This window comes from Panthera tigris, chromosome B1, assembly GCF_018350195.1.
Source record: "Panthera tigris isolate Pti1 chromosome B1, P.tigris_Pti1_mat1.1, whole genome shotgun sequence".
NCBI lineage: Eukaryota > Metazoa > Chordata > Mammalia > Carnivora > Felidae > Panthera > Panthera tigris.
In genome coordinates this window covers 147,839,318-147,849,935 of record NC_056663.1, presented here as the reverse complement: position 1 = coordinate 147,849,935, position 10,618 = coordinate 147,839,318, and the positions used below count along the sequence as shown (strand labels likewise).

The window sequence follows — 10,618 nt, the reverse complement described above, 5'->3', positions numbered from 1 at the left end:
TAGCATAATACTCTTCAGTTACATCCACGTTGCTACAAACGGCCAGATTTCATTCTTTCTCACTGCCAAGTAGTATTCCATTGTATATATAAACCACCTCTTCTTTATCCATTCATCAGTTGATGGACATTTAGGCTCTTTCCATAATATGGCTATTGTTGAAAGTGCTGCTGTAAACATTGGGGTACAAGTGCCCCTATGCATCAGCACTCCGGTATTAAAATATACTCCTATCTTATTTTTCAGAGAAAAAGAAGTGGCGGTGCCTCGGATATCACTTTAGGCTATTTGCTTTCTCAATGCTAATACCAGTTCTTTGAAATATATGAAAAACTCTTCTCTTGAATTTCTTTTTACTTACAAATAGCATTGCACTCTTTAAGTAAGTCATAGAAAATAATACAATCATTTAATAAGTCCCGTCTTTACAAAATTATATTTCTTTTCAAATATCCTATCATTGCATAATCTAGAAAGTCACAAGAATGAGAATGAAGCTAGTATCACTGAATCAACTAGATCATTGATTTCATTGATAAAGAATAGCTCTGGAAAATGAGAATAAAGATACACTGTCATTGGATTTGTGAGTGTGGTGATTGTGACTAACGACCTAAAGTGTGTACCTGTCTTTGACATATCATCTCATTGTTACCCCCAGGCCCATTCAGCTAGACTCCCTCTGATGCACTTCCGCTTAGAATCAAAATTATTTAGTGGCAGATATCATGAAGTGCACACTCCCCGTAAGACACAGCTACATAGAGAGGTGGATGTCATCACCTAAAAGGGTAGCTCCCTAGGAAGACGTATGGCGGCTTTGAGGAGGCAGCATCCTGTAAAAACTAGAGCACAGATTTTGGATTCCATCAGATCTGGCTCTCAATGTAGTTTTGAGCCTTTGGCAAGTCACTTAACCTGAAATTTGTTTTCTCAGGTGTAAAACATAGATAACAATACTTATCTTTCAGAACTTCTGAAGGAAGTACATGAAATAACATAATTAAGATAGCTGGCCATACAAAATACGTTGTAAAACTTTGGTTGGTATGCATAATTTGTTCCAGAAACATGCTTATAATCCAAAGCACTTGTATATCAAAGCGAATTTCAAGAACCATTGGCTCAGTTGTGACCATGTGAGGTTAGCTGTCACGTGCTACTAGTATTGCAAGACATCGCTCGTTTATCAAGTCAAAATTTATTAGAAATGTTTTCTAGTCTTGCAGAATACTTGAAGAACAAGTTACTCACAATCCAAGGTTTTACTGTACTCAGAAAATACTAATTTTCCCCCTTTCACCTGTGATTATGGGAGGACTTCTTACTTATTTTCTCAGCTTTGGAGCTTCAGCTGAAATTCTGAGAAAACAGGAGAACTGACACTTAATATGCTTTACATATTTGTATGTAGGTGTGTGTTGATGTGTGTGAGTATATGCACACAGAAAGAAATCTGAATGTATAAATGAGTGACTGAATGAATGATTATTATGTGTTAGGTGGTTTCAAACAAATTTGATTAGTATCTTAGGCTTTAAACCTGATAAAAAAATCCCAGAATCATACCTTTTCCAGAATTTAATATCATTATGACTCTGGAAACTGCTACTTACCTATGGAAGAGCAACCCAATAATCACCTACTCTACTTTCCTCTTATATTTCATCCTTTTCCCCTAAATTAGTGAATTGAATGAATGTAATTCTAGGTAACTGACCTCTTGATGTTGGACATGACCTAGAGATTCACACATCCAGATGTCTGATAAAAGCAGTATTCAGCACTTAGGAACATTGTGCCCCCAAATTCCAAGAGTTCATGAAAAATTACATGAGGTAATTCATGCTGTTTATTTAGAAAACATTATGGAACATAGCACACATTCAACTTCTCATTAAGGAGGAGGAGAAAGGAGATGGTCAGAGACTAAAGAGCAGAGACAAGCACAACATAGCTACTGTGTTCAAGGGCACAGTGAGGAGAAGCAGAATTCAGGGAAAATGGCAAAACTCTAAGCATCAAATGAAAATCAAGAATTTGCAAATCAGGGATTGCAGTAATAAATATTGTGAAAAATATGAGGATTACATAAATACAATATTAACAGATGGAAGCATACAATGGATAAGTATTGCATAAATAAAATCATACAATGTTAAACATTAAGTTACTCTGAGAATGTTTTTATAAAGACATTAACATTAAGCTAAGCATGCTGAAATTATTTATTTATTCTAGGAAATATTAACAGCACCTTATTACTCTGGATAGCTTTAACAGATCCAATTTAGTGACTTAGCTTAAAAAATAAATTCCCTAATCTGTGACTGTTCAGTATCCAATCTGTTTCAGGAAGATGTTAAGTCATATTAAGGTATTCATGAGCAACAACTATGTTTGAAAATCTAAATAATAGACTTGCTATCAATAAAATATTCTACATTTTCAAAGTACTGCATAAAAGAGCTTTAAACTATACCTTTTTGTTATCAAAGAAGAAGTTATAGTTAATGGAAATATCACCAGAATACAAGCAAAAAACTATACTTTGCTTGCTTGTTTGTTTGTTTAAACCCTACTATCCCAATCTCCCCATCCCAGGCCAGTGAAAAAAAAGTGAAGCAGAGAAGCAGCTCAACCAATTCACTTTGTACTGATTTGAACAGAAAAATTCTACATAGAATAATTTGTCCAAAATCAGTTCTGCTTAGATTTTATAATTCACAATGGTCTTGTTTGTTTGTTTGTTTTCTTGCTTGCTTTAAATATTTGGGGGGGGGAGGGGACATCACACTTCAATTAAGAGAAACATTTTTACAGTCTTGAGGTCTTTTTTTTTTTTTAACACATATCATACCATGAATTCATAGGGAATGGTTTCCAATGTTCATCAAAACTTTCCCTACCAACTTTCTCCTTTTTCCATTGGTTGCTTCCTATCTAAATGTACTACAGCAGCATTAGTTCAAGACTGAAATAGAGAATTCATACATGACCCCATTTTCAACGTTATACCCATAACCCATATCCAATCTATCATCATAGTCTAGTATCACTTTTAAATGTATAGATTTTAAGTATGTGGGTTTGATGAGTTTTATTCCCAGACACATATATTTATATGTACATACATAAATGTATGTACCTTGTAGCCACCACCCCTATCAAGACACGGAACATTTCTATCACCCCTAGAAAGTCCTTCCTGCTCTTTTCCAGTCAATCTAGTCTCCCACTCTCATGCTAGGCTACTACTTTAAAATTTGTTTTCTTTCTATCTATCTATCTATCTATCTATCTATATTTGCCTATTCTGGAACTGTATATACATTGAATCATATACTAGATATTCTTTTGTATCTGAAACCTTTACTCAATATAATGCTTTTGTCATTCATCCATGTTATTGCTTCAGCTGCGTATTACATTGTATGAATGTAGCAGGTTCTTTATTCATTCTCCTACTGAAGAACATTGGGTTGTTTCCAATTACTGACTATTACAAATAAAGCTGCTATGAATGTTCTTACACAAATTCTATCATGAACACACATTTTCTTTCTCTTTGATAAATAACAAGAAGGAAAGCAAAATCATAGGGTAAGTGTATGTGGTAAGTAACTGATAAGTAGTTTCCAATGTGGCTGTACCATTTTATACTCTGATCAGCAATGTATCAGAATTCCAGTTCCTCTACCTCTGGCCAACATTTACAATCATCATTTGTGTGTGTGTGCGTGTGTGTGTGTTTTAACCAATTTCATGAGTTGCTCTCCCTTCAAAGGTTAACCTTCAAAAGTTTGACCTCCATCCCCTTCTCTTTCTCAAAAATTGCTGCATGGACATCGTTGTGATTATTTTTTTGACTTTAGAAAACATTTATAAATAACCACTGACTCCTACACCTATATCTCAGCCTAATCTATTAAATAGTTTAGTGTATAGCTAGTCAAATATATGAAATAGTTCAAAATTGTCTTTTTAACATTACCTATTCTAACAAGCATAAAGCAGCATCTCATGGTTTTAATTTGTGTTTGCCTGATGACTAATACAGTTTTTCTATGCTAACTGGGCATTTATTTTTCTTCATTTCCAAAAACTATAATCAAATCTTCTGTCATTTATGATTGAATTGTAAGAGTTTTTAATAAATTATGGGTCAAATAAATGTATTTTGAATACTTTTCCCATTGTGTATCTTGTTCTTTTCATTTCTTAATGGAGTTTCTTAAAAACACTTTTTTTTTATTTTGATGTAGTTCGATTTGTCATTTTTTGGAAGATTAGTACCTCTTGTGTCCTATTAAAAAAATCTTCGCCTACTCCAAAGTAATGAATATATGTTCCTATGTTTTCTTAAAGATTTTTTTAATGATTTAGCTTTTACATTATTTAGTTCTATAGCTATTAATTTTTATGTACAGTCTGAAGATAGGGCAAGAAAAATTTTTTTCCACACAGATACCTAGTTTATGTTACACTAGCATCATTTGTTTAAAAGACTATCATTTTCTAATTGAGTTGCCTTGGAATCTTTATTGAAAATCAATTGACTTTATCTGCATCTGTCTTTGGATTATAATCTATTCTATTTAAGTGTTTTTCTGCTTTTGCATCAATACCACATGGTCTTGGTTACTATAACTTTATATCTTTTGCATTTCTGTATAAATTTTAGAATCAGTTTGCCAATTTCTACTCTCCTCAAGTTTTAATGGGATGGTACTTAACTTCTAGATCAATTAGTAAAGACTTGATATCTTAACAATATTGAGTGTTTCAATTCATGAACATGATATATATTTACTTAGGTCTTTTTTAGTTTGTATCTTTTTTTAAGTTTATTTATTTTGAGAGAGAGAGTGAGAGAGAACATGAGAGGGGAAGAAAGGGAGGGAGAGAGAAAGAATCCCAAATGGACTCTGCACTGTCAGCACAGAGCCCAATGCAGGGCTTGAACTCATGAACCGTGAGATCATGACCGGAGCAGAAATCAAGAGTCAGATGCTTACCTGACTGAACCACCCAGGACCCCTTTTTAAGTTTATCTCTTAAGTATATTGTGGCTTTCAATGTAGAGGTCTTCCAAATTTGTTAAATTTATTTCTAAGTATTTTATGTTTTTAAATTTCACTTTCCATTTTTAGTATATAGAAATACAGTTGATTTTTATACATTGTACTTGTATGATAAGATCTCACTAAATATATTTATTAGTTTCCATAGGTACTTGAGGATTCCATATCATTTCTACCTAAAAAATAATATTTTCTGGAAATAAAAATAATTTCACTTGTTTCTATTCAATTTATATGTTTGTAATTCATTTTCTTACCCTGTTAAACTGACTAGGGTATCCACTGTAATGGTGATTAGAAGGAATAAAAATGGGCATGTTTCCACTGTCCCTTTTTTAGGAAGAAAACATTTATTATTTCACAACTAAGTATGATGTCATCTGTGCACTTTCCACAAATTACCTTTATCAGATTGTGAAAATCCCGTTTATTTCCAGATTGGTGAGAATTTTTTTTTTTTAATGAATCTTTAGCTGACTTCTGTCACATGACTTCTCTGTGTTCACTGAAATAATAATATGAATTTTCCCTTTGATTTGGTTATGTAGTGAATTACATTGTTTAATTTTTTAATGTTGAATCAACTTCCACGCTTAAAAAAATAAATGCCAATTTGTTGTAATGCATTATCTTTTTAAAATATTGCTGATATCAACACAAAATGCATAAACCTTTAGAATCCTAAAGTAAGAGAGCTTTATCTGAGCCTAAGTTAGGACAGGTACCCAGGAAACATGCTGTTCATAGGGAAGAAAGTGCTCAGAAAATGAACAGTTTTTACAGGGCTATATACTTTCTTACATCTTGTAGAAGTTCAAAAGATTATAGATTAACATATAGGTAAGAATAATAAGTATTTAACTTCAAGAAATGCAAGGAGCAGGAACATGGATCAATATCTTAAAGACTACATGGGGGAGGGGAAGGAAAAAAAAGAAAAAAGGAAAAAAAAAGGAAAAAAAAAAAAAAAAAAAAGAGGTTACAGTGGGAGAGAGCCAAAGCATAAGAGACTGTTAAAAACTGAGAACAAACTGAGGGTTGATGGGGGGTGGGAGGGAGGGCAGGGTGGGTGATGGGTATTGAGGACGGCACCTTTTGGGATGAGCACTGGGTGTTGTATGGAAACCAATTTGACAGTAAATTTCATATATTAAAAAATAAAAATTAAATTAAAAAAATATATATCTTAAAGACTAGATGGTTTTCCTTTAGGCTGCTTATTTACAAAACAGGTGTGCAATGTATGCTTGGTGGGACATAAATCAGGCTTTTGGTTTAAACAAAGTTTATATACAGCCATGCTGCTTTAGAAAGAAATCTAAAATGTTTTCCCTTTTTTCTCAGGCCTTTACGAGGGCTTTTTCCACTCATCACTGGGTTTGATTCATTAATATTATATGAATGATTTTAACATCTGTGTTCATGAATGCTATTAGTCGGCGATTTTCTTTTCTTATAATATCCTTGGCAGTTTTTATATTGGGGTTTTTCTGGTTTTATAACATGAGTTGAGAAATGCTCTGATCTTCCTAAGTGAGTCTGTGTGCTACTAATATTATTTCTTCTTTAAATGTTTGATAGCACTCACCAGTAAAGTCACTTGGGCCCAGAGCTTTCTTGGGGGGAGTATTTTAATTATACTTCATTAAATATAGGTTGTCTCAATTTTTGTTTCTTCTTACATTGGTTTTAGATGTTATGTCAATGAATGGGTATAGTTGTGTTCCAATTAAACCTTATTTACAAAAATAAGCATGGTCTACATTTGACTCTCAGGCTAGAATTTGCCAACCTCTAGCTTAGATCACTGATACTAAACATTTCTTTTATTCTTATGTAAACATTTTATTTTATTTTACTTTAATATGAAATTTATTGTCAAATTGGTTTCCATTCAACGCCCAGTGCTCATCCCAACAGGTGCCCTCCTCAATACCCATCACCCACCCTCCCCTCCCTCCCACCCCCCCATCAACCCTCAGTTTGTTCTCAGTTTTTAAGAGTCACTTATGCTTTGGCTGTCTCCCTCTCTAACCTCTTTTTTTTCTTCCCCTCCCTCATAGACTTCTGTTAAGTTTCTCAGGATCCACATAAGAGTGAAAACATATGGTGTCTGTCTTTCTCTGTATGACTTATTTCACTTAACCTAACACTCTCCAGTTCCATCCACATTGCTACAAATGGCCATATTTCATTCTTTCTCATTGCTACGTAGTATTCCATTGTTTATATGAATATCCATTCATCAGTTGATGGACATTTAGGCTCTTTCCGTAATTTGGCTATTGTTGAGAGTGCTGCTATAAACATTGGGGTACAAGTGCCCCTATGCATCAGCACTCCTGTATCCCTTGGGTAAATTCCTAGCAGTGCTATTGCTGGGTCATAGGGTAGGTCTATTTTTAATCTTTTGAGGAACCTCCACACTATTCTTATATAAACATTTTAAAGATATAAAATTCTAATCATTGCTTTCTTTTTTAACTCATGCATTATTGAGAAATGAATTGATATATATCTAAATGGTTGAGTATTTCAACATATGTTATTATTATTAACTTTAAATTAAGCACATTGAAATCAGAAAATATATTCTTTTTCATGGATAATACTTTTTATTATATTGTCAGCTGATTCAAATCCTTTGTTGAAAACAAAAAAGGGAGAAAAAGACAAAACAAAAAAGGAATAATTAGTAAATAAGCATGGGAAAGTATTTCACATCTTATTTGATAATGAATATGATGTGTATTTATAACTCAGTAGGCACAAATGATACATAATTAAAACAACCAGTGTAGGTAAAAGTGTATTGTAATGAGCATTCCATTTTCTCAAAGCAACAGGGAATTTATAAAATTAAGTTTATATTCCTTGATCTAATTTATTGCATACATGCATATATAAGAAAAATATCCTATCTGTTATACACAGCAATTTACTGAAGCTTTACCAAACTACCAGAAAAAAAAACAAAACAACAAAAAAAGAAGCCTTCTAACAAAAGGGAACTACAAAACATTCATTAACACGGTATTTAGCTGCCATGTATAATGAAGTATGTTCATATAATATTAATTTGAAACTCAACATAAATTAACTGTGAATAAAATTACCCCCAAATCACACATAATAATGATGGCAAAGTAACACAGACAAAGTGTCAAGGTAAGAACATCAAAGTACTGTGCTTTTACTTTTTCAAAATTTTCTGCAATGTGTTTATCATGTGAAATTTTTAAGGAAAACTATTTCTCTTAACACATTCCAAATAAGTGACCTCCAAACACCCCATTCTTTATTTCTTCATTCCTGACCATGATTGCATCAGTTCCAACCCAGTTTTTCTCTTGGAAATCAGCTACCTGTCTGTCCCAATACTGCTTTAACCATCTCTTAGTGTCTCAGCTAAGAATGCCTGCTCAGTTCTGGCTGGAACCCACCAGAGGTCCTTGCTGCTTCTGAGACTCAATTGGGTACAGCTGACAGTCTTGGTTGCTCAGTGGGGCTGCCTTAAGTTTGACTTGGACACCCACCTCTGGAAGATCCTTAGTCATCTTAGGTGTAAGCGGTCCCTGGCCCACTGCTTCTCAGAACAGAACGTCAGACATATCTGACAGCTGTCCCATTCTGCCAGAATATTTTATATCATTTTACTCCTCTGAAATTTATTGTTACTAGTCTGTGCCTCAGACTATAGTCTGTCTTGGTGAATATTTTCTGTGCACTTAAAAATAATGCTTATATTGCAGTTGCTGGGTCCCATCTTCTACATTCATTAGATCAATTTGGTTATTTCATTCAAATTTCCTATATTTTGAATATAGGAAAAGAGTTAAAACAGATGTGAAACTCTTCAAGTGCAAGTGCTGATTTGTTTATTCTTCCTTACTTCTGTCAATTTTTATTTCATATATTTTGAAGCTCTGATTTTAGGTGCATACACATCTGGGACTCATATTTTCTTAAGGAGATATCTTTTAATTATGACATGACCCTAATTATCTCCAATAATACACCATGTTTTGACTCTCACTTTGCCTAATATTAATGAAGACATACGAGCTTATGCTCAGTATTTACATGATATATCTTTTACCATTCCTTTACTTTCAACTTTGTCTTTATATTTAAAGAATGTGTCTTATACATGTCATATAGTTAGTTGGTTCTTACTTTATTTATCCAGCCTCAAAATTTGTCTTTTAATTGGAATATTTAGTCCATTCAAATTTCGTGTATTTGTTGATATGATTGGGTTTAAGTCTACTCACTTGTTTTCTGTTCTCTCCTGTGTGCTTTGTTTCCCCTCCTTGTTTTGGATTAAACCTGTATTACTATTTTTCCTTTCTATCTCCGTTACTGGCTTTTTAGCTAATAAATTTATATCACTTAGTGTTTTCTCTGAGGATTATTTTACACATCTTTAATTTGTCGTGGGCCATGTAGAATTAATACCCTACCTCTTTTCCTGTAACAAAATTATATTACAATTGTATAATACCATATTATATACTATTGTCCTTTGTGTTAATACTTTCACATATTTTACTTCCACATTTGTCTATTAATTCTTTTTTTAATGTTCTTTTAATTTTTTTTGAGAGAGAGAGAGGACGATCAGGGTAAGGGCAGAGAGAGAGAGATGGAAGATCCATGATGGGCTCTGCGCTGAGAGCACAGAGCCCGATGCAGAGCTCGAACTCAAGAACAGTGAGATGATGACCTGAGCCAAAGTCAGATGCTTAACCAACTGAGCCACCCAGGTGCCCCAATATTAATTCTTAAAGGATTTTAAGAAGGAAAAGAAAACACCTACATTTACTTTCACAGTCAGCAGTTTCAGTGCTCTTCCTTACTTCTTTCCTATAGGTGTGAATTTTCATCTGGTATAATTTCACTTAAACCTCAAAATTCCTTTATTATGCCTACATTGTTATAGATTATCTTTTCTGGATGTAGAATTCTAAGCTGATATTTTTTTCCTTTTCACACTCTAAAGACATTGTTACATTATCTTTTAGTTCCCATTGCTTCAGGTGAAAAATCAGCTATCATTAATGTTGACATTTCCCTATATGCAATGTATCTTTCTTTCCTTAAGCTGCTTAACAGACTCTCTCTGTATCTTTGGTATTAGTGGTTGACTGTAACAGACTTAAATGTAGTTATCTTTGTATTAATCTAACGTGCTGTGCACTGAGTTTCCTAGATTGGTGTGTTGGCTTTTTACCAAATTTGGAAAAATCTTCTCAATATTTCTTTAACCATTTTTCTGTTCCATTTTCTCTCTTCTCTCATTCTAGAACTTCAATAACATACATATTAGATTGTTTAATACTATTCCCCAGAGCATTGAGCCTTTGCTAATTTTAGTTTTCTCAGTTGTTCAGTTTGGAAAATTTCTATTGACTTTCAAATTCATTAGTCCTTTCTTCGATTATAGCCAATCTGCTTCTGCTCTTAATATCATGCAATGAATTTTAATTCAAGTTTTTAAATTTTGAAGTTCTTGGATTACTATTTGATTTTTT

At 33.2% G+C, this 10,618-nt stretch overlaps 1 pseudogene; it reads right to left on the bottom strand.

Moving 5' to 3' along the window:
• Nucleotides 1-8,469: 8,469 nt before the first annotated feature.
• On the bottom strand, nucleotides 8,470-9,970 carry LOC122238089 (annotated as a pseudogene).
• Nucleotides 9,971-10,618: the final 648 nt, after the last annotated feature.